The sequence below is a fragment of the Myodes glareolus genome, chromosome 19 (assembly GCF_982192425.1).
Source record: "Myodes glareolus chromosome 19, mMyoGla1.1, whole genome shotgun sequence".
NCBI lineage: Eukaryota > Metazoa > Chordata > Mammalia > Rodentia > Cricetidae > Myodes > Myodes glareolus.
The window spans coordinates 27,355,684-27,382,590 of record NC_142044.1 but is presented as its reverse complement, the minus strand read 5'-3'; the positions used below and the strand labels follow the sequence as shown (position 1 = coordinate 27,382,590).

The 26,907-nt window shown below is 42.9% G+C and overlaps 2 long non-coding RNA genes across 3 annotated transcripts in view; one reads left to right on the top strand and one right to left on the bottom strand.

Annotated features, from left to right (window-relative positions):
- The window catches only part of LOC146891077 (uncharacterized), a 120,657-nt gene extending 100,589 nt beyond the window's left edge, over positions 1 to 20,068 (bottom strand). For both annotated transcript variants that reach the window (XR_015735611.1, XR_015735610.1), the window contains exon 1: positions 19,752 to 20,068. This is a non-coding gene — a long non-coding RNA (uncharacterized LOC146891077). The remainder of the gene's footprint in view (positions 1 to 19,751) is intronic.
- Positions 17,158 to 25,930, top strand: LOC148118926 (uncharacterized). The gene is made up of 3 exons (XR_015735609.1): positions 17,158 to 17,269; positions 20,266 to 20,340; positions 25,697 to 25,930. It is a non-coding gene; the product is annotated as an uncharacterized LOC148118926 (long non-coding RNA).
- The last annotated feature ends 977 nt before the right edge of the window (positions 25,931 to 26,907 follow it).

The following is a 26,907-nucleotide window of genomic DNA, read 5'->3' as shown; positions in this document are numbered from 1 at the left end:
GAGAACTTTGCTCATTCATACTGCTTTTCTGATACAAGGTGGGGACCTAAGCTTTGCTTATTGGCTCTGACTAGCACCAGAGGAGAGGAGAGAGTGATAATGAACCCCACTTCCTGCAACCTCACGCTGGCTCAAGGGAATTGTCTTACACTAAGAGTCAGGGAAGTAGAAATGGAGTCCTGGCTTGTACTCTCTTATTTGTATAATGTGAATAAAACCACTTTCCTACTTATGAGCATTCTGTAAGAAAATATTTATAAAGTACATCTTTTAGGGCATATTAAACATTTGTGAAATGGTAGTTGTTATGATAACAGTTGGTCTGGAAAATTAGCCAATTAATTCACTGCTAAGAACTGGGATAATAAATGAGCAATATGTCTCACTGCCCTCTTAGAACATGGCTGACATTAATATGATGTGTTAAACAGGCGGCTTGCGGTAAAAACAACATGCCAAGAATGCACGGACAAAGATGTTTTTCAGAGAAAGTGATACTAGAGGGAGGCCTTGGAAAATCAGTAATTTTTCTTGTGGCAATGTGGGTGTGAGAGTGAAGGAATATTACTGGCAGAAGGAATTTTAAGATCAAACCATGGAGCTGTGATAGGCATTTTAAAACATGGCTTCCAAAACACTTTGTCATATCAGGAGGTGAAGCTGATGTCACCTATTCTGGAGTCTGAGTCATATGACTGCCTTAGCAATAGAGTCCTATAAAAATGAAGTTGGGCTTTTACCAAAGCCAGTCCATTTTCTGTATCTTTGAACGCACACTTGGAACTTGCTTGGTACATTGTGAGGAAGCCAAGCCACCACACAGAGAGGCTACATATAGCTACCCCAACAGACAGCCCCAGCTGAAATCTCAGCCAACATGTAGCACTGGCTGCCAGCCACATGGACGTGCCATGTGGGAAGGGAAGCTTCAGTCTCAGGTCAGCAGCCCTGCAGATGCCACAGGAGACAGAGACGACCCTTCCCTGTTGAGCCCTGCCCCAATGTGGAGGCGTGAGCTAAATTAATGAGTATTGTTGCTTCAAGCCATTATATTTCGTGATAGTTCACTAGGAAGCAATAGTTGAGAAAGTTGGCAGACTGTGAATTGCTGGTTAGTCTAACTTTGGCTAGAACAGACACAGAAATGGAGGAAGCCTTCAAGATGCCCCGTACAGAGCAAGTATAGAGTTGCGGTATCAGGTTGTCTCTATGCCCATATCTCTCCCATGACAATCCAAAGAAGTATCCTATTAACAGGATTACAAACAGTATGTTAAAATATTAAAAATCCCTTCCAAATTTATGTTGTCACTAACATACACATTTGGCTTCTGTGGGCTCCTATTAGCATACTGTGGAAGCTGTGGTCTACGAAATACTTTAGGAAGTTCTTTACAGGGGAGGGAGAATTGGTTCAGTGGTTAAGAGTAGTTCCTGCTCTCTCAGAGGACCCAAGTTCAGTTCCCAGCACCCACATAGAGGAACTCAAAACTGCCTGTAAGTCCAAGGAATCTGACTGAGATCCTTTTCTGGTTTCCACAGGTACTTCCACACAAGTGTCATACACTACACACACACACACACACACACACACACACACACACGTTTATAGAAAGAAATTCTATCCCCTCCATCCAAGCGGCTTGAAGGTTTCAGAACTTATCCTTGTTTCTGCTGCTTAAGAGAACTCCTAGATGCTCTGAGGATTAATGGACAACTCACAAAGCACTCTCTCCCATTCTAACAATTATACTAGGAGAATCTGACTCAGGGGAAAAGAGAAAGAGGGCTTGTGTTTTCTAAGAACCAAATCAACACTTTGACTTCAAAGCCTCCACACTTTTCATGAAGACTTGTCAGGCACAATCTGTTTGCTGGCTGGTTTGTCCCAGACTCAGCATCCCTGTAAGTACTTGTACATCATCCATTTCCTTTATTTGAGCAGGTGAATTTCTATAGACTGAACCTTTACAATTAAATTTTTTATAGGATCTAGATTTACAAACCTGTGTCCACAACTCCAGCTAAGGTCAGACTTGGTGGACAATGGGAACGGCAAGGTCACATGTGGTTTCTGCCCCTTCAACACACCCTTAACTGATCGTGGGGTTAGCTACAGAACACGCAGCTGGAATCTGGACAGGTGGAGAGCCTGGTCTAACAGAAGGTTCTTGATCAACAGGCTTTACAGTCTAGAAAAGCAGTGACGTCAATGGCAGGGGCAGATTCAATAATTGCAGGGCTGTAGCACATCCCTGAAGGAAAGCAAGAAGATGTCATACTGCAGAAGGATGGCATTGAGTCTACTTCAGGCATGGTAGTCAGGAAAGGTGATCGGAGGATATGGCAATTGAAGATGCTAAGAGAAATGAGCATCCCTAAGGGTTGCCTCTCTTTCTAGAGTTCTGCTAGTTCAGCTCTATAATTTTACAAGGTCCTACCAATGGCCCACTTGAGTTAGTAGTCCTGACGGATAATTAACAACCAAAGTAGGAAGATCATCTTTCTGGTTTTGTTGGGAAGCATTTTCATGGATTGCGTTGCCCAAAAGCATATCCTGACACAAAAGTACACGTGAAAGTGTTTACTAGAAAGACTTTTCCACAACAAAAACAGTAGGAGGGTGAAGGCATTGGGAAGGAACGAGAGGGAAGGCAAGCAAGGCTACTTATGAAGCCAAGAGCAGCAGAAGGAAACTGGGAGTCAATTTCATAGGGAACTGTGGAGATGGCAGAGATCGTGTGCAAGTTGTCTGTCAGAGAGCAAGGGAGCTACAGAGTAGACATCCATCTAAAGCCAACTCCAAGATGATACAAATTCCCAGGCACTTCTGGTCTCTGCAAGGAACAAACTAAGCAGCTGCAGCTGTCTAAAAGCCCTTGCCTGGCAGAGACTCAGGATCTGGCTGAGGGGGATGGGAATACAGCGGTCTTAAGAGTCATCTCAAGCATCCTTGGCTGCGAGTATATTTATCTACCTGTTTCAGCCGAGCTTTCCAGTATTTATTGCAGTCATTACTGTCTGTTGGGGGGTGATGGATGCCTGCCTGAACCTCCAGGTATCCATTCCTAGCCTCAGTCAATACTGTTGCAGAATTAAAGTCGTGGCGAAAGCACTGGGCATTCATCACACAGGGGAAGAAAGGATCGGCCTCAGCAGAGTGGTAAGGTAAGTAAAGCCAAGGCGAACCCCGGTCTATGCAGTAGACAATTGCTTATGTCTGAGTTCACATGTGAGAAGAATTCCTGTAGCATGAGTCTATATAAAAGATTTAAAACATTATCCATCCTAAAAAAGAAATCACACTGTCCTACTGCTGTAGCTAATGGCTTTGATGGGAGAACTAGAGAGGAGTGAGGAAGATGGCCATAACACACTAGCCTCTCTGCTAATAGTTCCAGTGGGCAGTTCCGGGAAACTTACATTTTGGTTACTTTAATACCTGCCTAAAGTTTGGGAACATCTAATATATCTAATGTCTAAAAATACATGCATTTGATTTTTTTTTGAGACCACATTTTGCCATTTTTAACACAGGTTAGTTTCACACTCACAGTGATCCTCATGCCTCAACCTCCCAAGTGCTGGGCCTACAGAGGTGTGCCTCCAGGCCTGGCTCACTATTAACATTAATGCATAAATGAATTACATAAATGATCTTTTGTCCAAGTTATTTAGAAGCTGTGTTGCTTGCCTGGCTGTCACTGTGACAAAATATCTGAGATAGTCAACGCATAAGGAACCAGGACTCATTTGGTTCCCATCTTTGGAGGTTTTGTCCATGCTCAGCTGGAGGGTTGCCTTTGGCCTGTGTTGGGGTAGCACATCATGGTGGAACCTTGTGAAGAGAAATGACTCATTTCACTGTGCCTGAGAGGAGGAGACAGGGTGAGGTTAGGTCTCAATAATTCCATGTGTATTTTTCTCAATGCTCCAACTTCCTTCCACTGAATTCCACCTCCTGAAACTTCCACTGCTTCCCACTAGCAGCCAAGCATCCAACCTACAGCCTCTGGGAGACATTCATGGTCTGAACTATAACATAGCACAAAATTTCAAGTGAAGTATGGTTTTCTTCATCCCAAACAAAGAGGGACCAAATCTACTTTGGTGACAATGTGTTCTCGAATGTTCTAGGATACAAGGATTTGTTTGAGGATGGGAGAGGCAGGACTAAGCGCTCAGAATAAATATAAAACAAGGCAGTATAGCATGCCCTGCACTGAGGTGGGTAGGAAATGAGAGCTAAGAGGGAGAAAATTCAGTGCAGACCCTACCTACCTGAGCTCTGCCTATGACATGAGACAGGGTCAACCAACAGCAACAAAATGCAGTGCTTTCTAACTGAAGCAGAAGAGTTGAGAACAGATGCCAGAGCTATCTTTCTTCTGTTACAGGGATGAACCGAGAGGAAAAGTACTGACTGGAAGGAGTTGGCCGTAGAAAAGGGAATTGCTATTTCAGGCAGAAAGCACAGCAAATGCAGGCTGAGTGTCTGGAGATCAAGACTGTGGGCACTGGAAGATGAACCACGTGTTGTGGAGGAAGAGAATGCCCATGATGGTGGACAGCAATAAACAGGGAAAGCAGAGGTGGCCAGGGGCCAGCTTTGGGTGATTCTTGCTGAAAGCTCAGATTCTATCCCGAGCATTGAAAGACTCATTTTAAGACTATCTCGGGAGGAAGACTTCTTAGTTTTACACTTAAATGAATACATTTAAGATCACAGAAAGGAAACTCCCTCTGCTTTCAACGGAGTGTCGGAAAATTTGAAACTTCACCAGCCGGTAAGCCACCTCAACTCTTAGGGGCATTTTGTGAGAACATTTCAGAAGCCCAGCCTGAGTGCCTGTTAGTCTTCCTGAGAGGAGGAGCATGTAATAACTAGGGAATCCGAAAACTGCAGAGGACAGAGGGGAGCAATGGCAAACACTCCCCTGGGGTTTCACTCTTCCATCTCAGATTCTAGACAGGGAATCCAGTTTCCCACAGTTCAGTCAAACACTTACATGTCTACATGGGTCAAGCACACATTTTATGACTAGCGTCTTCTAATGTGGATGCTGACAACCAAGGCCCCTGTGTGTCCAAAAAAGAAATCTAGCACCTTCTACACTGAAAGTGAGGATGGGGTCTATTGCATATTCAGTATTTGCTAAGCTCCTGCTCTGTACCCAGCACCACTATTCTAGGCCCTTGAAATATGTTCGTGAGCAAAATAGAACAGTTCCATGCCCCTGTGTTTAGCAACTGACACAGGTTGATATTTCTTTTCTTCCCAGATGCTGAGATGAAAGCCAGAGAGGATGACATACATCCATGCCCACACTTTCATATATTTGTCTTCGGGATTTTTATCGTCTTGGATAGAATCTTTTAGAGCCTGCAAAGTTATGCAGGAACTCTAAAAATATAAACAAAGTGGATTTTATCCTCAGCATAATTTTTAGCCTTCTAATTGGTTTCTAAACTTGCACTTGAGACTTCCCATAAAGTGTGAATAAATCCAGCCATAGCCTTTGAAAAGCAATTAACAACAGACTATCACAGTCTAACAGGAGTGCATTGTTGCAGCCTCTGAGACCTTCCCCTGCTCCAAACCCATAAAGTCCCTTATCTTAGACTGCTAGCCATAGATTCTGGCCAGGAGCTTGCTCTGTGCACAGTCTGGTTCTAGTTGAATATTGCAAAGGGCTGGGACATGACCTTCTCATCCAGATTTTATAATCCTTGAGGAGTATGCTTTCCAAATGCTTCCTCTGGCTCCAAAAAAAATGGAAAGAAAATTAGCCAATTTTTTTTTTACTCTAGAAAACAATTATCATTAACAAGAACTGGAGTTGATACCAATGAAAAAGATGAGGATGATAACAATGATGATGAAATATTAAAAACAATGATTTTAATAGTATTTGACTTTGCCATGGTGTCTTACAGATTACAGGGTCCATCAGTCCTTCCTTCTCACCCCAGTCCAGTGCAATGACTTCAACTGTCAATAGATTTGCTACAGATTTCTGAGAACAATACAAGTTTTCCAGAGAGAGTTTAGGGTTCAAGGATTGGTTTTAACCTTTCAAAAAGTATACAACACATGTTCATTCTTGAATTCATAGGAAACAAAATTAAAAAGTAAAATAAACTTCCCCCCAAATAAAAATATCCTACAAGCTAGAGATATAATATGTGATTAAATGTTTCTTGTGTCCTTCTCTATAAACAGAGTTAAAAACATGTTGAGCTATTGAAATGCTTAAGCAAGAAAATTGCCGTGCCATGGAGCCTGATGACCTGAGTTTAATCCCTAGAACCTATGTGGTGAAAGGAGAGAATCAGCTCCCTGAGGCTGTCCTCTGACTTCCACACATGCTCTATGGTATGTGTGAGTGTGCATGTGTATACACACACACACACACACACACACACACACACACACCCCAAATTAATTAATATAATTAATTAATGCCCACATAGATTTAAAGGAAGCACATAATATTTTCTCTTAGGCATGCTTACTCCTTTCAATCATTATTATATAGTTGACATTTTCTGCGACAAAAGATAAACCTATACAATCTTCATTTGACAACCTTTATTCATGCTGTATAACTACTATACAATCACCTTTAAGTTTTGGGTTATTGTATATAATTTCGCAACATATAGTGATGCACTTTTATTCTCAACATTTTTAGAATTATCTGCTTATTTAAGATTACTTATAAGAATGCCTGTGTAAATGTGTGTGTTTGCACATGTGTGGGCATGTATGTGGTCAGCTATATTGACTATACAGGGATAACATGTTATTTATGACATGACATTGCACATATATAGATTCTACTGGTTATTTATGAGCACACCTACCTCCTCATATCCACCCCAAAACTGAATTTATATTTGTCTTCATGAATAATTTAGTCTAAAAGTTCATTTGGCAAGCGGACTGGAGGAGATGGTACTTCAGGGATTCAGATCAAGTGAGAAAGGTGGCCACAAGAGGGATGTTGGCTCAGCAAAGTTGGGATAATGGCCATAACTGGGAGGGAGGAGGAAGGAGTATGAACAAATAAGTAAATATTTGAAGACAATAAGGGTCTGACGTTTCACTGTCACAAAGGAAGATAGAAAAAGACTAAAATGAACCATGATGTTGAGTTAAAGACTGAAAGAGCCTGGAATGGAGGGCCCATGAGTGACAATGAACACACATCCCACTGTACCTTGGTTTGTAAACAGCAGCCTTCATTCAGCAGAAACAATGCCCTTTAAAGAAAGGTCAACCACAGATTAATCAGAGAACACAAAAGATACATCTGGCATATCATGTGGCCACAAAAATACCCACACTAATGCTAATATTGTCCAAAATGCTCAAAGAATTATGAAGGTGCATCAGAAAGACAAAGGATCTAGCCTGAGAGAAATGCCACTTGCTAAGTCTGAGGCAACTTGAATAAAAATAAAAACAGGTAACAACAATAATGAATAGGACATTATTGGGCAAAGTAAGAATTTATACCTTGCCATTAATAAGATCACATGAATAAATATGCCAGAAAAACAAAATGGTCTTCTTTTTGGTTGTTGTTTTGTTTTTGTTTTTTAAGGCAGGGTTTCTTTGTAGCTTTGGAGCCTGTCCTGGAGCTAGCTCTTGTAAATCAGGCTGGCCTTGAACTCACAGAGCTCTGCCTGCCTCTGCCTCCCAAGTGCTGGGATTAAAGGCATGTGTCCAGTTAGAATGGCCTTCATAATATTATAATGGTAGACAATAATTTAGAAAGAGTTACAAAAATTGAAAATCAGCATTTCCAATTTTGTGTAGAAAGCAACTCAGGCAAAAGAAAACATTGATACTAATAGGTGGGAACATAGAATTAAATAAGGAATATACTTATATGGACTCATGCTGTCTCCCTACAAAATAGTTACTAAGATATAAAGTATATGCCTACAGTCCCAGAACTCTGCAGGTTAACACAGAATGATAACGAGTTTGAGGCCAGTCTGGGCTACTTACCCAGACTCTGTCTCAAAACTGCAACTGCACCAGAGGCCTGACACCAAGACCCAGTACCCAGAGTTGACATCAACTGTGAAGAAAGCAGCAGCAGTTTTCACATGAGATACAATGTAAGAATCTCAGCATCCTTCTGTGACGTCCCGCCCAGAATGGAGAGCCTAAAACCAATCACTGGGCTTCATCACACATATGCAGGCAGGAGGACACTTCCCAACATAAATGATCCATATTGCTTAGGTAGGTTTATAAACTCTCATCATTCAAAAAGATTTGATCTGTTTAAAGATGTGATAAGTGGTCTTTTCCCTGTCAGAACTTGACCTCTATCTATTCTCATCACAAATTAAATTTATTACAGACTGGCATATTTGCTCCTATAAACTTTGTTTTTTTTTAAAAAAAAAGTTATATTTAAAAAGAAGAGAAACATATGTGGGTGCTGTGCACGTCAAGGCCTGAGGAATTCTTCCATCTCAGAGGTAGCTGCATTAGATATGCCACCAAAGAGTGACTGTAGGAATTTACTAAATTGTCACATGGGTGTTATTGTAGTCCCTGGAAATGGTGAAAGCTGGGTTTATCCTTAGAGAAGAAAATATGGAGATGTGTAGACAGTTCATGCTACTTGTGTCAAAATTTGAAGTTATGTCAAACAAAACACAAATAGTAAATAAACTTTATTTAAATTTTGTTGAGACTTTCTGTTTATTGAGGAGGCATAGATCTTCTCTGGAGGAATCCTTAAGTCTTTTCTACCATACTGGACAAAGAGGAGTCTTGCCTTGCCAGTTCCATGATGTCTATGCTCAAGATTCCTCCTTTCAGCACTTCCTCCTTCCTATAAGAGTCTCCGTCAAAGTGACCATAAACTCCTTTCACCTTGGGCTTGCCTTTTCTGATAATTTCAGGATAGAGGATCATGAATAGAGTTCCTATAAATCAACGGAGACTTCTGTCTTTACATTTTAACCTGAACCAAAGACCTGCCATATAGGCATTCATACTGGCACCTAGACCAAGTGGAGCAAAACAGAGGTTCTTACCAAGGGACCTGCATTGCTGTGTGGAAAGTCTGCAGAGAGCTGGCACAGTGACTGCTTCACTAGATCGTTGTAAGCCTCATCTCCACTTCATAGGTGCAGAACTATTGTCTTAACAAAGTGAAAAATAATGTTGAGTCTGAGAAAGGGGCAGCATGGGGATCTGATGAACACATAAAGTCAATATGTTTATTTTCTCAACAGTTTTCAATTTGCATTGAAATGCAGGCCAGGAAATAGACCAAAAGGTAACTGCTACCTTCATAAAGGCCAGCGTCTTTGAGTAACCTACTGATGAAGATGAGTCGTGGTGACGGGTTCCTAATAGCTACCACTTCTTGAGCACTTACTCTGTGTCAGGCCCAAAGAAAGAAATACTTTTAAGGGATTATGTCATTTATAAAATACTGATTTTAGCACCTACTGATACAATCTTTTTCCCCTCTTATCCAATGCTGCAATGGATTATGGTCTTTCTTGTTATTGAGCTAAATTTATTTGCATTCCTTCAATAAATCCAGCTTGTTTGTGATGTATTCTTCATTGGACATATTCTGCACTCTATTTCTTAAGTATCTATCCAGATTTGTTTTTGAGTCTGTACCATCATAATTGAAATTTCTTGTGTAAAATCTTTTAAGATAGTGTTTTTTTTTTAACATTAACTACTTTAACCCTTATAACCACTCTAAAAACTGCGCACTTTTCTAGTAGCAAGTTGATGTGGGAGGTCCTTCTGTATATGTGTTGCTTTTATTGGCTAATGAATAAACCTATTTCAACCAATGGCTTAGCAGAGTAAAATCAGGCAGGAAATCCGAACAGAGATAGAGAGAGAAAGTAGGCAAAGTCAGAGAGATGCCATGTAGCTGCCAAAGGAGAAGGACCCAGATTTTCTGGTAAGCCATAGCCTCGTGGCAATACACAGATTAAGAGAAATAGGTTAATTCAAGATGTAAGAGCTAGCTAAAATATGCCTGAGTTATTAGTCAAATGGTGTTGTAATGAATATAGTTTCTATACAATTATTCAGGTCTGGGCAGCTGGGAATGAAAAATCAGTCTCCAGATCCAAAGAGTGGTCCAGTTCCACAGATTGCGTATAGTTGGGATCTGGATTCCTCCAGTATGATCTCTTGTATATTAGGCAGGTTCTGTTTCATACCATCCTTCCCTTGAAAGACACAGCAATAATCCTGCTCCTAGAAATAAGGTCATGTGTTGACATGAATACAGAGGCTTGTTCAGCACTACTTCTCAGTCAGAGAGGAGAGTGGGGTACCTCTGTCCCTAGGGCTTATATTTTCCCTATAAACTGAGATGTTAGTGTGGGTAATCTCAATGATTCTTTCTAGATCTATATGCCTTCTTTCTATACTTATTTTGTTAGTGAAACTTAACCAGTAAGTTTCATCTGAAGGAATGGAAGCATAACATTAACTTTATGGGATTTTTATGCAAGAAGATAATTTGTCTACCAACTTTATTTTGTTTTTTTAAAAATCTACCATATGTCCGTTCTCTTCCTACCCTTTTCTGTGCATTCTGATTGTCTCAGCAACATACTTTCAAGCATACATAGAAGCCCAGCCTCAGGGAGAAAGTCTGTTGCTGAGAATAATGGACCATTGTTTTGTGATTGCTGGAGCCTGCTGGTATTTAGCTTCATCTGGCCCTCTACCCACAGCACTCATCCGTCCTCACTTCAAACTGCTTCAATCACCAAGTTCTGCAACCTTTTAGAGCACAGTCTGCTATCAATACCCAGGGTATTTACTCTAGAACCTGACCTGGTGTGTGTCCTTGGCTTCCATATACCAGCCGTGTAGGAAAGTGACTCTTTCACCTTTTCCCCTAAACCAATGAGAAACCTTTGCACTGAGATGATGTGTTACAGACGGATAACCTCACTTGTTCCTGCTCTTTCCTATAGTCTGGATGTCTGTATGACCATAAAACTCTATGTTGAAACCTAGTTCCTGGGGCAATTGTATTAAAAGGTGGGGTCATTGGAAAAGAATAAGGTCATGATGATAAATGTTACTTGAATGAAATGGGATTAGTGCCCCAGAAAGGGCCACCTTGATCTTTCTGTTCTTATGAGTGCAACAAGAACATATCATCTTGATTAATGAAAGACCCACAACTTGTCAATGTACAGAGAATAAGAGACTGTGCATCTTTCAGTGCTGAATGGGATATTTATACACAGCCCTTCCCTTATGAGACCATGGTGGAAGAAGGGGTAGAAAGATTGTAAGTGCTAACAGTGGTGGACGTCTGCAGGAAAGCAGACAGGGCAGCTCCATTGCACACATGAACTCACAACACCTGTGACTGTGTGCATATGATCGGTTCAGCCACAATCCCAGATGGATCATGGAGATGATGAAGTGCTACCCATACTGTGGTGGTCTGAAACATCCCCCAAAGGGAGTGGCGCCATTAGGAGGTGTGACCTTGTTGGAATAGGTGAGGCCTTGTGGGAGGAAGTGTGTCACTGTGGAGGCAGACTTTGAGGTCTCATATATGCTCAAGATATCACCCAGTTTCTCAGTTCACTTCCTATTGCCTTCAAGATGTAGGACTCTCAGCCACCTCTCCAGCACTATGTCTGTCTGCATAACACCATGTCCCACTATGATGATAATGGACTGAACCTCTAGACTGTAAGTCACCTAATTAAATGTTTTCCTTTATAAGAGTTGCCATGGTCATGGTGTCTCTTCACAGCAATAGAAACCCTAAGACACCTACCAAGGAGCTAATGGCAATTTATGGCTTCTGGGGGAGGCTGAGTCAGCTCACTTTTCAATAAGGCTGCCTATGCTCCAAGTAGGAGGTCCTACATCCATGCACATACAGGTAGAATTAAGTGGACTCTACAGGTTTTTTTTTAAAATACTACATAAAATTGGGAAGGGGAATTATATAAAGAATAGAATAAGAAAGGGAGAAAGGTGGAGAGTGGATTTAATTAAAGCATATTATATACACATATAAAATTCTTGAACAATAAAAATGAAGTTTTAGAGAAAGATTGCTTCATCTATAGCAGAAAGAGGTTCCTCAGTAGATACTGAACCTGTTAGTGCTTTTGTGACCAAATCCTATGTGTTCACATCTAGGAGAGAACAAAGCCAATGGACAAAAAAACAGAACAGAACAAACAAAAAACAAGTGGAGAAAGATGTATTATCTGAACAAAGGCGTGCACAAGGGTTATTTCCAAAACAGTGTCCTCAAACAAGAGAGTCATGGGGATTCTATTTTGAGAGCCTATGCAAAAATCTGTGGGAAACCACTTGAGATCTGGGCTCATTCCTGAGCATGCTCAGTTAAGGAGCACATTCCGAGCCATCCTCAGCTTCAGATCATAGGTTAAGAAGGAAAGAGTAGATGCTTCAGGGAGCGTAGAAGTGCAAGGTCATTGAATACACATTGAAGAGGTTAAAAAGAACAGCTAGGAATGCTTATGTTCCTGAGCATGCTCAGTTTTGTTTAAAGTTTTAGCAGGAGAAAGGAAGGAAGGAAGGAAGGAAGGAAGGAAGGAAGGAAGGAAGGAAGGAAGGAAGGAAGGAAGGAAGGAAGGAAGGGAGAAGGGAAGGGAAGGGAAGGGAAAGGAGAGAGAGAGAGAGAGAGAGAGAGAGAGAGAGAGAGAGAGAGAGAAAGAGAAAGAAAGAAAGGCACTTTGGAAATGTGTTTGTTAATATAGGAGTTCATCCCTAAAATTATTTACTTACTTACTTATTTGGCAGCTAACATCTTGATCTTAGAGTGGAAAACTTTTCAAACTTTTGTTTATAAGCCGTTAAGTCTGTGGTACTCTTGCTCTAGCAGAGGAATGGATAAAGATACTGTCCATTAGCTATCCCTACACTACGACGATAGAGTTAAAGAAGAAATTGTCATCACTGGTTTCATATTCCCAACTTGGAATCTTAAGGATGAAGATAACCCAAAAGCATGGCCTCCTGACTAGTGACTCAGATACTGACCCTTGTGGCTGTGGAGGGTCCTAGAGCTGCTGATCTCCAAGGCTATTCACTTCTTCTGGAGTCTTCTTGGTCAGTTTGCTCCAGGACTCCAGGTACCCTGTGAGTCCAGGAAAGTCTTAGGAAGCCTTTGCCTGAGGAGTCCAAGAATCTCAGTGTCTCTATGTTTCAAGAAGCACGATTCTTCTGTAAAGTGGACATCTGAGTGCTTTGATTTGGTTTTTATATTTTTATTTGCCTTTCCAATATCTTCCTCTGTTTTTCTGGTCATGACACCAATTTCCCTTTCAAAGAGATGTCCCTGCTCACTCTCCATGTTCTACCATGTTCTACTGCAGGCACTGACAACCGTACCACTGGCTCTTTCAGACCACTGGGTTGGGCTTCTGCTGTAGCCCTGACCACTCTTAGAATTTCATATACTTAGCAGTGATGACTGGTGGAAAAAAAGGTTAAGTCAGGTCGGGACAGATTTTCTCCCTGGGATTTTTGCTGAAACCTAAGAATGAACAGTTCCTCCTTCAAAAGGGGGTTTCCAGATTGGAAAGTTATTTGACTGGAACTGCCTGCTGCCATCTTTCCCACTGCATGGACAGCTCTGATCCACAGGAGCGATACGGGGTACCTTTTCAGAGCTGAGAGAAGAGAAGGGGAGAAATACGGAAGAAAGGAAGACTCTAGGAGAATTAGGCTCCTGGCTGAGGTTAGATCCTCTCAGATCCTCGTTGCTAAAGGGAATTTCATTTCTCTAGCGCTCACAGTTCCGTGAAAGAAATTCTACCACAGAAACATGTCCAGCCTCTGGGGCACCCTGCAGTCTCTTCACCAGCGGAAACAGACTGATGGCCATTGTTCCATGCCTGCCTCATAGGCAGGGTAGAAGCATCAAGAGTGTCCATGTAGCCTCCTCCTATCTTCCGCTTCCTCCCTGCAGAACAGACATCATCTCCTCGTATTCTTGCTTACATAGGTGTATAAAATATATCCTTATCTGTGTTTCTTTTCACACCAGAGACCCATGTATCCCTGCCATCCTCCATTCCCCAGACAGATGCCTCCATGCATAGGTGCCCGACTCATAATGGAGTTCCTTAACAGACAAACACATGAATCACCTCGCAATGTACTTCAGCTGTCCACCCATGCTCTCAAGAGAACACAGCCACGTCTTTGTGATGAATTTATCTGGACTGTGCCCTTCATGGGCTCGTCTAAAGACTGATCTCCTCTACCTGAAAAGGAATCAGAAACATACCTTTACAGGAGCCTCCATCCCCTTCAGCAAATCTTGTGTTTGCATGTCTCCTTGTGTGCCTGTTGAGCCGGAAATGCCAGAAGCTCCCAGGCCTCTAGGAGGGCTTAATTTTTTTATGTAAAGTCCGTGTCACCTTGAAATGGATTTTTCTGATTAGGTAAGGCTTTCTGAACTAATCTGCACTTGCTTTGATATATGTGTTGAAGTTGCCCTTTATATATATGTATGTGTGTATATATATATATATATACACACACACACACATACATATATGTATACATACATATAATTCACAGTGCATTAGGAGCTTCTGGTTTGTTCATGCTTGATCAGATTTCTAGCTATTTTCTTATTCTGAGTATTACATTCTCAATCAACCACTGATTTATTATTTTTCAGACAACACACATTCCACTTCCCCAGTCAGCATTTCTAGAAATCTCCTCATTAGTCAGTCTCATCTTCAGGTGGATGCAGCCAGCTTCAGCAGTGTCTTGGTAGTATGGAATGTTTACAGAACAGAATGAGGGAGCAAAGGACCTGTACCTCATTGAGCAATAGGGGCATCCAACCCGGCCCCAGTAAGGCGTGAGTCACAGATGTCCAGAGATCACTTCCTTTCATCTACAAGGTGAAGAAAACTCAAGGAAGGTAAAGCTTTTGTATTTGATGGACAGGTAGCCAAGAACTCCAATAGCATCAGGCACCAACTGCTGTTGCCAGGAGCAAAGCAAGACGTTCTGTGGCCGATAGCAGCGAAATCAAAAGCCTGGGAGCCCAGACAGATTTATAGCAGGCTGTCCTGTTGGTTGACAGTTTAATGCTTCTGAAATTACAGTTTTCTCAGCCTTCAGTTTGATCATACGTAAAAGGATAGGAAGTTTGGAGAGAGGAAAAGCCCCATCCGGTCATCACCTAAGTCTCTTCCTGGAGAAGCCATGACCATGTGCATGACATTGCCCAAGCCTCCAGCTTTCAGCATACTCCTTCCTCCTTCCCCTTGAGGGAATCATTACCCCTCCCCTACATCCCTATGTTCCGTATTCTTTTCAAGCCTCTCATGTGTGAACCCTTTGACCCTCATATGAGCTGATAACCTGCCACCCATTGCTCAGGGGAGCAAGAAGCTATCTAGTAGGAATTTCCCAAAGTTTTGATGCCCTCACCAAACAACCACCTGGGTCCTTCCTATACTTGTTGCCTTCCCTCCTGGCCAGAAGAAGACTAATCACGAGGATCCTCTGGTCTTAGACACACCTGATCAAGGACCCGGGCTTCCGACTTCATGGGTATCCTTAAGATGTTGATGATGAACATTCTTCTCTGCCCCATGCTCCCTTTCCTCTATTTCTCCGTTCCATCTAGACTTAAAATATCTCAGCATTAGCCTTCCCTAGAGGTCACACCTCCCTCCCAAAGCCAACACTATTTTTCTTTCCCCTTCAGAGTGCAGCATTTTGAAACATCTGCTTATATTGCCCATGGCTACCTCCTTAGTTTGACCTGCTGTCTCACCAGGCAACCAGATTCTGCCATGTTATCTGCTAAGGTAAGGGTCAAGGGGTTCAAGTCTCCGGCATGAGACTTTGGCAAGAAACTGAGAGAAAGCCAGTTTCTCATCTTGAGACTTAAAACAAGGGAAAAGCCTATGGCTAGCTTCCAGGACAGTGAGGCAAGAGGACTTTCCTCTTTTTGTTCTGTTAGGCTTTCAACTGGTTCCTGAGGTCCCATTAGAAAGCAAAACTGCTTTGCTCAGTCCATCAATCCAAAGGCTAATCTCCTCCCAGCACACTGTTATAGGGATGTGCACAATAAAGTTACCAAATATCTGGGCACGCCGTGACCCAGTCAAACAGACACAAAAATTTAATAATCACCATGTTGTCCCTTGCATGCATCCCCTTTACTATTTTTATCATTATCGATTGCTTCCTAGCATATTTCTAGCATAAGGCCTTTTTCTGAAGGCCTTAAATGGAAGGAGTATGTCCATTCACTTCACTGTATTCTTTGACTGCTGCCTGGTTTATGGCTAAGTGAAACATTTGAAGGACTTGGTTTAGTTTATTATATTCTATTATTATAATGTGCTCAACATAATGATGTTGATTGCTGTCTTCCAGGCACTGTCATTAACGGTTTTATCTATTAATTCATTTACTTACAAAGCAGTCTTGGATATGAGGATTGTTGGTACCCTGAAATTCCAGCTAAAGAAACTGAGGTATAGAGAGGTTAAAGTGAACAGCCCTCAGCTTGTACAATGGGAGGTTCCTTTCGGTCATTTCGTAAGAAGAGGAACTAGCAGATTGAAAGCAAGAATCACCGAGCAGGCTGGACTAGTATTCGCATAGTCCTATTCTCTCCCTCCTCCTCCAATACCATTCTCTATCTAAAGCTGAAATGGGAACAGCCCCGAAATTGCTCAGTCTGTGGCCCAGTGTAGTTCTTTTGAGCCTTGATTACAAGCTGCCTTCCCTAGCACAGTATTACCAACGTCCGTGCTATTTTGATCTCTGTGTGACTCTAGTGCTCATAAATCATTGTATGGACAATCAGAGCACATGCGTGTGGAAAACCTTGCCTCTCTTCTGCATCTAAGTCCAGAGTTCACATTCTTGTAAGCCAGCTGCTATCTATTATTGATCCTCAATGTTTCCTAAAACCAAGAAGCCTTTTGAATATTTTTTAAGATGACTCAGCAGTTAAGAGACCTTGTTACTCTTCTAGCAAACCAGAATTGGTTCCCAGAGTGGTGTGGGAGAATTGTCTGTATTCTGTCAATCACATTTTAATAAAACGCTGATTGGTCAGGCAAGAAGTATAGGCGGGTCAACCAGACAGGAAGTAGAGGCGGGGTAATGAGAATAGGATAAGGCTAGGGAGGAGGAAACTCCCTCCGCCACTCCTGCGCAGACCACTGAAGAGGCAGCATGTAACTTGCCCAGCTGAGAAAGGTACGGAGCCATGTGGCTAATGTAGATAAGGATAATGGGGTAACATAAGTTATAAGAGTTAACAAGAAGCCTGACCTAATGGGCCAATCAGTTTATAATCTTATGGAGTCCTGTGTGTGATTTTCTCTTTGGGCTTGCCGGTTGTGGGGTACTGGGTGGGACAGAAACCCCAACAAGCCGGCCCCTCATGCTACACCAGAGCCCACATGGAGCCCATAATCAACCAACTACTTGTAGCTCAACCAGGGAATCTGATTCCATCTCAGGCTTCCACCGTCCTCCAAACACACGTGGCAGTCACTCACACAGACTCACACAAATGAAAATAATAAAAATGACTCTAAAATTCACCACAAGCACCCACATGAGACTTATTATACTTTTGGACCTATTGGTAATTCAGACAGTTGAGGGCTATGAATTCAGAAAGATCTTAAAAGCCTTTGTATCTGGTTATACACTGTGGTATCTAAGTTTTATTTGAAAGATATTAACCTAGACTAGTGTATGATTTGATAACTAGGTAGTGTAGCCAGTCCAGCTGGACACAAAAACTCAAATTCACAGGCATATATTTCCCTCCACTACTTTATGCCCTATGCATATTTACTATATAATTTTTGTTTCCACCGACTCAATAGATAAAGAGATAAAGATTATTCAAGCCCTGTCTTCTTTTCTTCCTTTGATTTATTAGCATTTCCTAAGCAGAGGACGATGATGGCAGTAATTAACTCACTTCAGCTACTTGTAATAGCTGAGAAAGACTAGCAAGTATATCCTACATATTCTCACCAAACAACCTATTTTACTTCCGTCAGAAAACTTCCTGCTCCACTTAGCAAGCTAAGTAATTCATATACAAAAGCAAAAACTGCAGCTTAGTAAGTTCACTGTGTTGGATGATGTTTTGAAGCAGACAGTTCACCATGTAAAGATATTTCTAGGTGTCCTCGGTAAGGGAAATCTTGGCATTAAACCAAGATATAATGAATTCAAAATATTCTCTGTTTTGGATGGTGCAGTGTCAGAGCCTTGGATGAAACTCAGAATCCAAATTTATAAGGCAGTTTCATGCCCAGCTCCTGCATATTTGTAAGAGGAAACACTAACTTTTCAGACACAGGTGACTGAGGCCTCCCACCATTACAGCGTCCAAGCAGGTAGAACACACTGCTTCCTTGTTTTCAATTTGTTCTGCCCACCAGTCTCCTGGCTATAAATCCCTCACTTCTCAGACACTGCTTGTGCTCAAATGACCTTCGTTCTGTTCTCTGGAGTACACTGGTTTCCATTCTGCCTTTAGACCAGCTTACAAAAGCACAGTGGTCTAAGATCACACATATCCAGGTTTGACTGCCCAGGTTTAGATCCAACTTCTACCACCCCCATAACTGATTTCAACCAAAGTCAGTTGAACAATGCTCCAGGATTCACTTGGTCTATACTTTCACATCTGTAGAATGGGGATAATTAGATGGTTGCTTCCAAGAGGGGTTATGGATCTCAATAATTGTCAGGTTGCCTGCAATTGTTCTATTACACTTATGTAATTGTTACACTTGTGTGCTGGATAGTTTTATGTCAACTGGACACACGCTGAAGTCATCTGAGAGGAGGGAACCTCAATTAAGAAAATTCCTCCTTAAGACCAGGTTATATGCAGGCCTATAGGGCATTTTCTTAATTAGTGACTGATGTGGGAGAGCCTAGCTCATTGTGGGTAGGGACATCCCTGGGCTGGTAGTCTTGTGTTCTATTGAAAGCAGGCCAAGCAGGTCTTGATGAACAGGACAGTAAACAGCTCCCCTCCATGATCTCGGTATCAGTTCCTGGTTCCTGCCCTGTTTCAGTTCCTGTCCTGACTTCCTACAACAGTAATGTGGAAGAACAGTGATGTGGAAGAGCAAACCAAATAAACCCTTTCCTCCACAGCTTGCTTCTGGTCACGGTGTTTCATTGCTGTAGCGATATTTTATTTGTATTTTAATCAATAAAGCCTGCCTGGATATCAGAGAGTAAAGCAGCCCCACTGTTCAGCCTTACAGCCAGACAGACAGTGATAACACACACCTTTAATCCCTGTAGCCACACTAGTTGCCATAGAAACTGGGCAGTGCACGCCTTTAATCCCAGCCCTAGGGAAGATTATAAAACGGGAGGAGACAGCTCTCAGACTTCGTCTCATTCTGAGATTCCTGGAGGCAGGATAACCATTTTTGGACTGATGCTGAGGTAAGAGTTAGTGGCTAGCTACTTTGCTTTTCTGGTCTTCAGGTTGAACCCCAATTTCTATCCCTGAGTTTTTATTAATGGTGCTTCACATTACAGTTACTTAGTGAGTAACCCTAACTAAGACGGCTTGCCTGACTACATTGCCTTTAACGAGGCCAATAAAACAGTCAACCACAGGAACTAACAGATTCCAGTGACTGCTTTAGATAAGAGACTTTGGAGACAAGGCAGAGAAAACAATGCTTACCCACTGAGGTGAGAAGACAGGGAGGAGGCAGGCAGTGATGCTCACCAGCAGGACAGAGTCAGGCATAAGGATGAAGTTCAGAACAGTGGAAACCTGATGTGTTGATGAAGCCCCAGACTGACAACCACGTGCCAGGCGGGGAGGAAAAGAGCAGGAACTGTTCTCTGAGCGGAGAACTCTGCGGCAGCTCCTGTTCCCACCCTCCGGTGTCTGTACTCCCTGGCTTCGTCCCGCATCTGAAGGCTGCGTGTTATGAAAACCGCGTCACGTCTTTTCTATTCTGTCTGGGCGTTTATGAATTAAGCACTAATGATAATAATTACCATTATGTTTGTTACTTTTCTTCTTCATGTGGCAAAACACCTGACAGACACTACTTAAGAGGGGGAAGGGTTTGTTTGGGCTGAGGTTCAGAGGGGTCAGTTTCCCATTGTCAGGAGGCCAAGGTGGGTGAAGAAGCAGAGAGGGGGAAAGGCTGGCATTTTGTTGATTGTCTCCTTTTCCCTTTAATTAGATCTGGGACCTCACATGTTGCTGCCGCCCACATTGAGGGAGGAGTGAGTCACGCCTCCTTCAGATAAGCCTTTCTGTAAGTGACAGAACTGTGCCTCCCAAGTCTAAACCCAGTGATTCCAAATCCAGTCGATGACAATAAAGATTGACTCCCACAAATACCAACCATCATTGTGAGCGCTCTGTAAAATAGTAGAAAACACTTAACTGAGCAACTAGCTCACTTATTTTGTATAACTTTCCTATAGCTGCTATGAGGAAACAGCACGGTGTGGTGGCTTAAATAATGCAGATCCATTCTGCTGTGTTCTAAAGGTTGGAGTCTAGAATCCAAATTATTAAACCAAAGGTATTAGTAGGATCGATTTCTTCTGGAGACTGTGAGCAGGTACAGTTGGTCTCTTTGGCTTTGGAAGCTTCCAGCAGTCGTGTGTTTCTTGACTTGTGTCCAATCAGCTTCAAAATATAACACTTCAAACTCTGCTTTCAGCACCATTCGCTTTCTCCACATCACTCTAAGGAGGATACTGTAATTACATTTAGGGCCCACCTCCATAATCTGAAAAATCTTTAGGCTAATATTGGAAAAGTCTTTTTACGGTCCATGCAAGTAACAGTTCCAGATTTGGGGGTTAGAAAATGAATAAGCAAGCAGGATCATTATCGACCCAGCTGTATAAATTAATAACAGTGCCAGGCAGGTAATGGATAATAGTACAGGAAATTGGAGGTGAGTAATGGTCAGGAGCTAGATTTGGTGTGTATCAAGAGGGATAGTTCTGCTCCTGATGTTGGGACATCTTGCATTTCCACCTACCAGAGTCAATACTGAAAAGTCAGCTGAAATATTATGGCAATTTCTTAATCCCTTAAAATCCCCAATCTGATAATTGTTTTCCAACATTGTTCTCTCACACATCCCTCAACGCCTAGCAGACGCTTTGAGTAATGCTGGTACAGCTTCAGAGGGGGGAGAAAATCATCTTGTTATAGGGGTTGACCCAGGGGTGGCTACGTTAGCCTGAAGGATCTAATCCAAGATGACATAGGTTGGTTCTGAGAAACCCCCTACATGTGATAAATGAAAGAAACCAGCCTAATTATGAAGGCAGCAAGCACCATGGGATGGAGCCACTAATGCTGGTAATAGAACCACCAAAGAATATCTGAAGTCCTGTCCCTGGACTTGTCCTTTATCTACTGCAATTCACCCTTCATTCTAAAGCAATTTGGAATCAGGTCTTTGCTTCTTTTTCATTTCAATTATCTTGGAGATGAGTAGCGCTTGTCAAATCCATTTGGAGATAAAGAAACTGAGGTGCAATGAGAGAAGTGACTTGTCAATACTGGAGAGTCAGCTGAGAATATGAAAAGAATTCAACCTAGACCTCAGAGACACAAGAGACAGTGGTATTTCTCCAACTGATGTGTCCAGAGCCGCTTAGTCTGCTTGCTCCTTGTCCTGAGAGCTATCTGATGGGTGTGGGCAAAATAGCAGGTGGTCTCCACTGTAGAGAGAGCCACACAGAGGCTAGAGACCACATCTGCAACCCTCCCCCAGAATGAGGGATACAGGAGGCGGCAATCACCCGGGGACTAAGTCACCTCTCAAGTAAATATCCTTCCTCCTAGGTAAGCTCTCCTTCAGAGGTAATTACTTGAGAAACATTGTCCCTTAGTTTCTCATGAAAGCAATCTCAGCTGCACTTTATTTCTCTCCAATCAAGATGCTAGAATAAAAGCTCAAGAGGAGTGGGAAGTAAATTGACTTTTTTTTAAAAAAGAAGGATCTAGTAAGTGCTGTGGAATTGCTCTAAATCAAAGACTTTGTTGTTTCATTTAATCACCATAATTCTCTGGGTAGTACCATTATGCTCCCTGGGCTCATGGGAAATTGATGCCCCTCGGGCTCAGGACACTTACCAACTCATGAGCCCAGATCTGAATCCCAGGCATGAATACTGAACAGAGTCCTATTTCCATAGCCTCGTGTGGCCGCCTCTAAAAATATCACTATGATCATTGTTCCTGGGATAGTGCCTAATGCGATGACCTCAACACCACCAGGCAAGCCTGTCTAGTACAGCAGATGAGGAAGAACAGGCCAAAGACACAATGGAGGGCAATGAGCAGGCGGGCAATGGGGGGCTCAGGTGAATTCGCAAGGCAATCACAAAAGCCCACTGAGTACAAAAGTAACTTGGGAACATCTTGGGGACCAGATGGTTTGAGGCATACCCCAAGGACAGCTGCACTCCCAGATTCCATAATTACCATGTTCTTAAAACAGGGGACAATCACAAAAAGACCAATGACTCATGCCTGAAGAGGCATAGAAGGTTTTGTCTGTCCCCCCACCCACCCCCCAAAGGCCACCAGGCTTTGAAACTGAAGTAGAAGCTGCTGCTGCTTTCTAGAAGGAACAGAATGGAAAGGGCACCTTGCCACTGACGCTTTGCTTTCCCTCGGCGATCACCTAGCAGCCCATACCACAAAAGAGTTCCGGCAATCAGCTATAGTCACCTCCACCAGCAAGTCACAATAGTGACGTAGGAACTGGGAAGAATGCTTGGTCACCTGATTGCCCACCTGTGAAAGGTCTGAGCAAACACTGGCTGAAGGCCCTGAACTCAAGTAGTATGTAAGAGCGAGGAGCGTTTATTCTGCGGAAAGAGCCAGCATAAGTAGGGTTCGTTCACCTGTAGCAGAGCATGCAGGCTCCTTTTAAGCATAGTTAGGGGGAGTTCAGGGACAGTTAGGTCATCTCCAGCACAAATGCTTAAGCAAGCAGCAGTTACATTAAAACACTTTTAATTAGCCCAGGTTTTATCTTTGGACATACTTGGGTAACTTTCAAGGGTGTTGCAGGAACTGCCCTTAAGACATTGTGGGACTGCCTTAGGCCTTGTTCGGGTTCTTTCCCTTATCCCTGAATGTAATTTGTTGATAATGGTCCTTTGTTGGGACAGATACCTGTTTGCCCCTCCCAGGGAACTGAGACCTAAATTCAGCTATGAAATGGGAAAGTTTAAACCCTTCACTTACCTCCTGCAGTGGATGATGAGCTGGTATGCATGAGATACTCCAAGGTATTATCAGTGATAAAGTCTGTCATATATGGTTGTTGCAGCCAGGTAAAAAGGTTAACAGCCTCAGAGTGCCAAGAGACCCTTGATTGCAGAGGAATAACCAGGTTCCTTTTACAGGACTGAAAAAGAAACTCCATGTTTGAGGATGTATACAGAGACAGAAGCAAAGGAAGGCAGAAGAGGGTCTCTGGCTTGGTGTGGAGACAGATACAGGCAGAGCTTTTGGAGCCAGACAGTGGAAAGGAGAAAGCAAAGACCGTGTTTGGTCTAAAAGAACATCTGAAATTCATATTTAAATGTACAAACAAAGTGGTAGAGTTTTCAAAATGGACTTTCCAGAGTGGCAGATGTGATTGGCGATGTTTGCAGTCGCCACAGTGTGCTGGAGATGGTAATGGAAGTAATACAGGATGATCATGTGGCAGAAGGGGCTTGATGATCTCAGAGCGGTCGTGAAGGGATGGAGCAGCTGGCTATGACAGTAGAAACAGACATGTGTGTCCTAGTGCTGGGTGATATGAGGCTGGGGACGCTGGCCTTCGTGGGGAGGCTGAGAGGATACCATTATCATCATCATCGTGTGTTGGCAGTGGATTTTGTTGGTTATGGGATGATGCAGCAACAGTCATGGTGGGGGGGGGCATGAAAGGAAGCAAGTAGTGGTGATCAGGTGAATTTCACATATGTGAGATTAGACCTAGCTAAGTTTCCATCATTCTTCCTGGCCTCTTATTCTGCAAGAAACTCTCCTGGCCACTCTACCCAACTAATTTAGCCTTTTAAACATGCCCAAGTCTTCATTTTAAACTCTTCTCCTTATCAAATAGATGAAACAAGGAATGGACCATGGTCAGTTGTTGCTCCTGTGCCCAATGGGGCCTTGAATGCAAAGATCTCAGAGCCTTTCACAGTTCTCTGGAATTGCCACACACATCTGGGTACCTCAGCCTCCTTCAGCCTTGTAACAAGCTGGCTCAGCACAGAGATGAGGACAGGCTAGGCTCTGCCCCAGGAAGCAAATCTGTACAGAGATAAAAGCACAGTCTTCGGTTCAAATCCCATCCCTTCTATTTCCTAGGTTTGGCCCCAGGCATGTCCTTTGAGCCTTTGATGAAGGAGTTAAAGACAATAATATATGCAGCAGGCCTGGCTCCTGGGCATGGTATAGGCTTCAGACAGTGCTACAGATATCAGAAGTAATAGGACAAGACTTCAAGAATCAGGAACTGTCCTGACAGAAGCAAAGATACTTTTACAAAAGATGAGTTGGGCCCTCCATCTATAAGATTTGAAGACACTAGTCTCCAATTAATTGGAATTTCCGCAGGAATCTCATGCTGGGAGAAGGAAAAGTCTGAAAAACCATGTCAGGCAGATAGAGAACTTTTCTCCCAGAAAGATTTTACAGGATCCTAACAATTTGTTAGATTACCTTGCAGGACAGACTGGTGCCTAGACAACCATGGTTCACCGAGAGGTGGGAACACACCCTAACCAGAACTGCTTAGTTACATGTACTTTATCCACTCCATTTAAACCTAAACCTCATGTCAATACCCTGAAGATGGACCTGTGCTGAGGGGAGAATGTCACTGGGTGTCGGTATTTGTTTCTCTTCCCAATGTGGCCACATTGAATAAAGCCTCTGGCTCCTCATTGCGCATGCCTTGCTATTGAGAACAAGTGGCCGAGTCTAGCTTGTTAGAGCTTCCAAGACCCAGCCTCTGCTCCTAACAATTCTAGTGACATTATTGGCTCAGGCTCTTTGTAGTGAGCTGATGTGAGAGTGAGCTGGAACATTCCCTGGTTTGTGACCTCACTAAACTCTTAAAACGAAATATCCTTCCTCCTACATCAAGTCTGAAACCATCCATTCTTCCCTGGCTTATGACAGGGGATGCAGAGGAATGGCTTTTGTAATGATCACTAGTATTCACTGAAGACCTGAGGTTTTGCTCTTTGCATATGGTGTGTGTGTGTGTGTGTGTGTGTGTGTGTGTGTGTGTGTGTGTGTGTATTTATACAAGCCTAGGAAGGTGAAAGGTGAACACGCTTGTACCTGCATGCATAGACTGGAAGCTGACATTGGGCATCTTCAATCACTTCATCTCATGTTTCTGAGGCAAGATCACACACTGAACCTGACGCTCACCAATCACTAGAGTGGATGAACAGCAAACCCCCACATGGCCAGCAAACCCCCAAGATCCTACTGTCTCCAGCTCTGGGATTACAAGTACACCACCACACACCTAGATTTTTTTTTTAACTTGGGTTCTGAAGATCAAACTCAGGTTCTCAAGGTTGTACATAAGAACTCTACTGACTAAGTCTTCTCCCCAGGTTTCCCTTTGACTCTTCTGATATGGAAACACCTCTTGTAGCCCAATCCAAACATATGGAGTGGTTTGATCCTGAAGATCACTTTGAGGCTTGACTTGGAGCTCCTTCATACAGCAAGATGCTTTTCCTCTAAAGCAGTGGTTCTCATTCTTCGTAATGCTACGACCCTTTAATACAGTTCCTCATGTTGTGGTGACCCCCAATAATAAAATTAGTTTTGTTGCTACTTCACAACTGCAATTTTGATACTGTGATGAACCATAATGTAAGTACCTGTGTTTTCCAATGGTCTTAGGCGACCCCTGTGAAAGAGTTACTTGACTCCCCAAAGGTTCGCGGCCCCCAGGTTGAGAACCACTGCTCTAGACAAGGTCTTAGAATAGATCCCATCCAATCTGACTGGTAACTATCAGAAGAGAGAGTTTAAACATTAACCTGGGAAAGGTGATTACCAGACATGGGTGAAAACCCTGTTTCAGATGAGCTGTGTACACACGGAGGCACATGCTGAGCCTCTGGTGATTAAGGCTTTAAGGAGTTTGTGTGATAATGGGGCGTGAGTCCAGGGCAGGCCCTTTACATAAGCACCCCAGTGATGTCACCCCCTACATGGTGGAAGCATCCAGAGGACAAGGTTCATCATTCATTAGGTCGTCAAGAGATTAGAAAGATTCTACAGAGAAAGTGGAATAGAAATTAGGTTTGAGGGAGAGGAAGGCTTTAACACATAGAGGTTTAGAGAGGGGGGAATATCCAGGTGGACAAAAGTTCAAAGGAATTGCCACATCGAGGAGAAAGGTGCAGACAAGGAGAGGGATGGAAGGTCGGCTGGAGGGGAGGTGTAAAGTTGGCAGGAGACCAGGTTGCAAGGGGGCTTGAGAACCTTACAGTTGGTGCCACGATTCTCATAGAATCACTGAGGTCCCAAATACAAACGGAGAGATCATAGAGAATGATCTGTTCAAACCCCCATCCCTTGTTACAGATGAGAAAATACGGTTCATAAATACGCAGGTGGTTGGGTCAAGGTCACACAGCCTTCGAAGCAAAGAACTTGCCAAAGCACCTGGAAAGCTTCAACTGCTCGGCTTGCTACATCACATGTGGTCCCTGAGAAGCTGTAAGCAGAGATTTATAGACCCTGGAGATCAGAAGCAGAGGAAACGCCCCCCTCCATCATCCTTCCAATCCCAACATTACACTGGGTCATA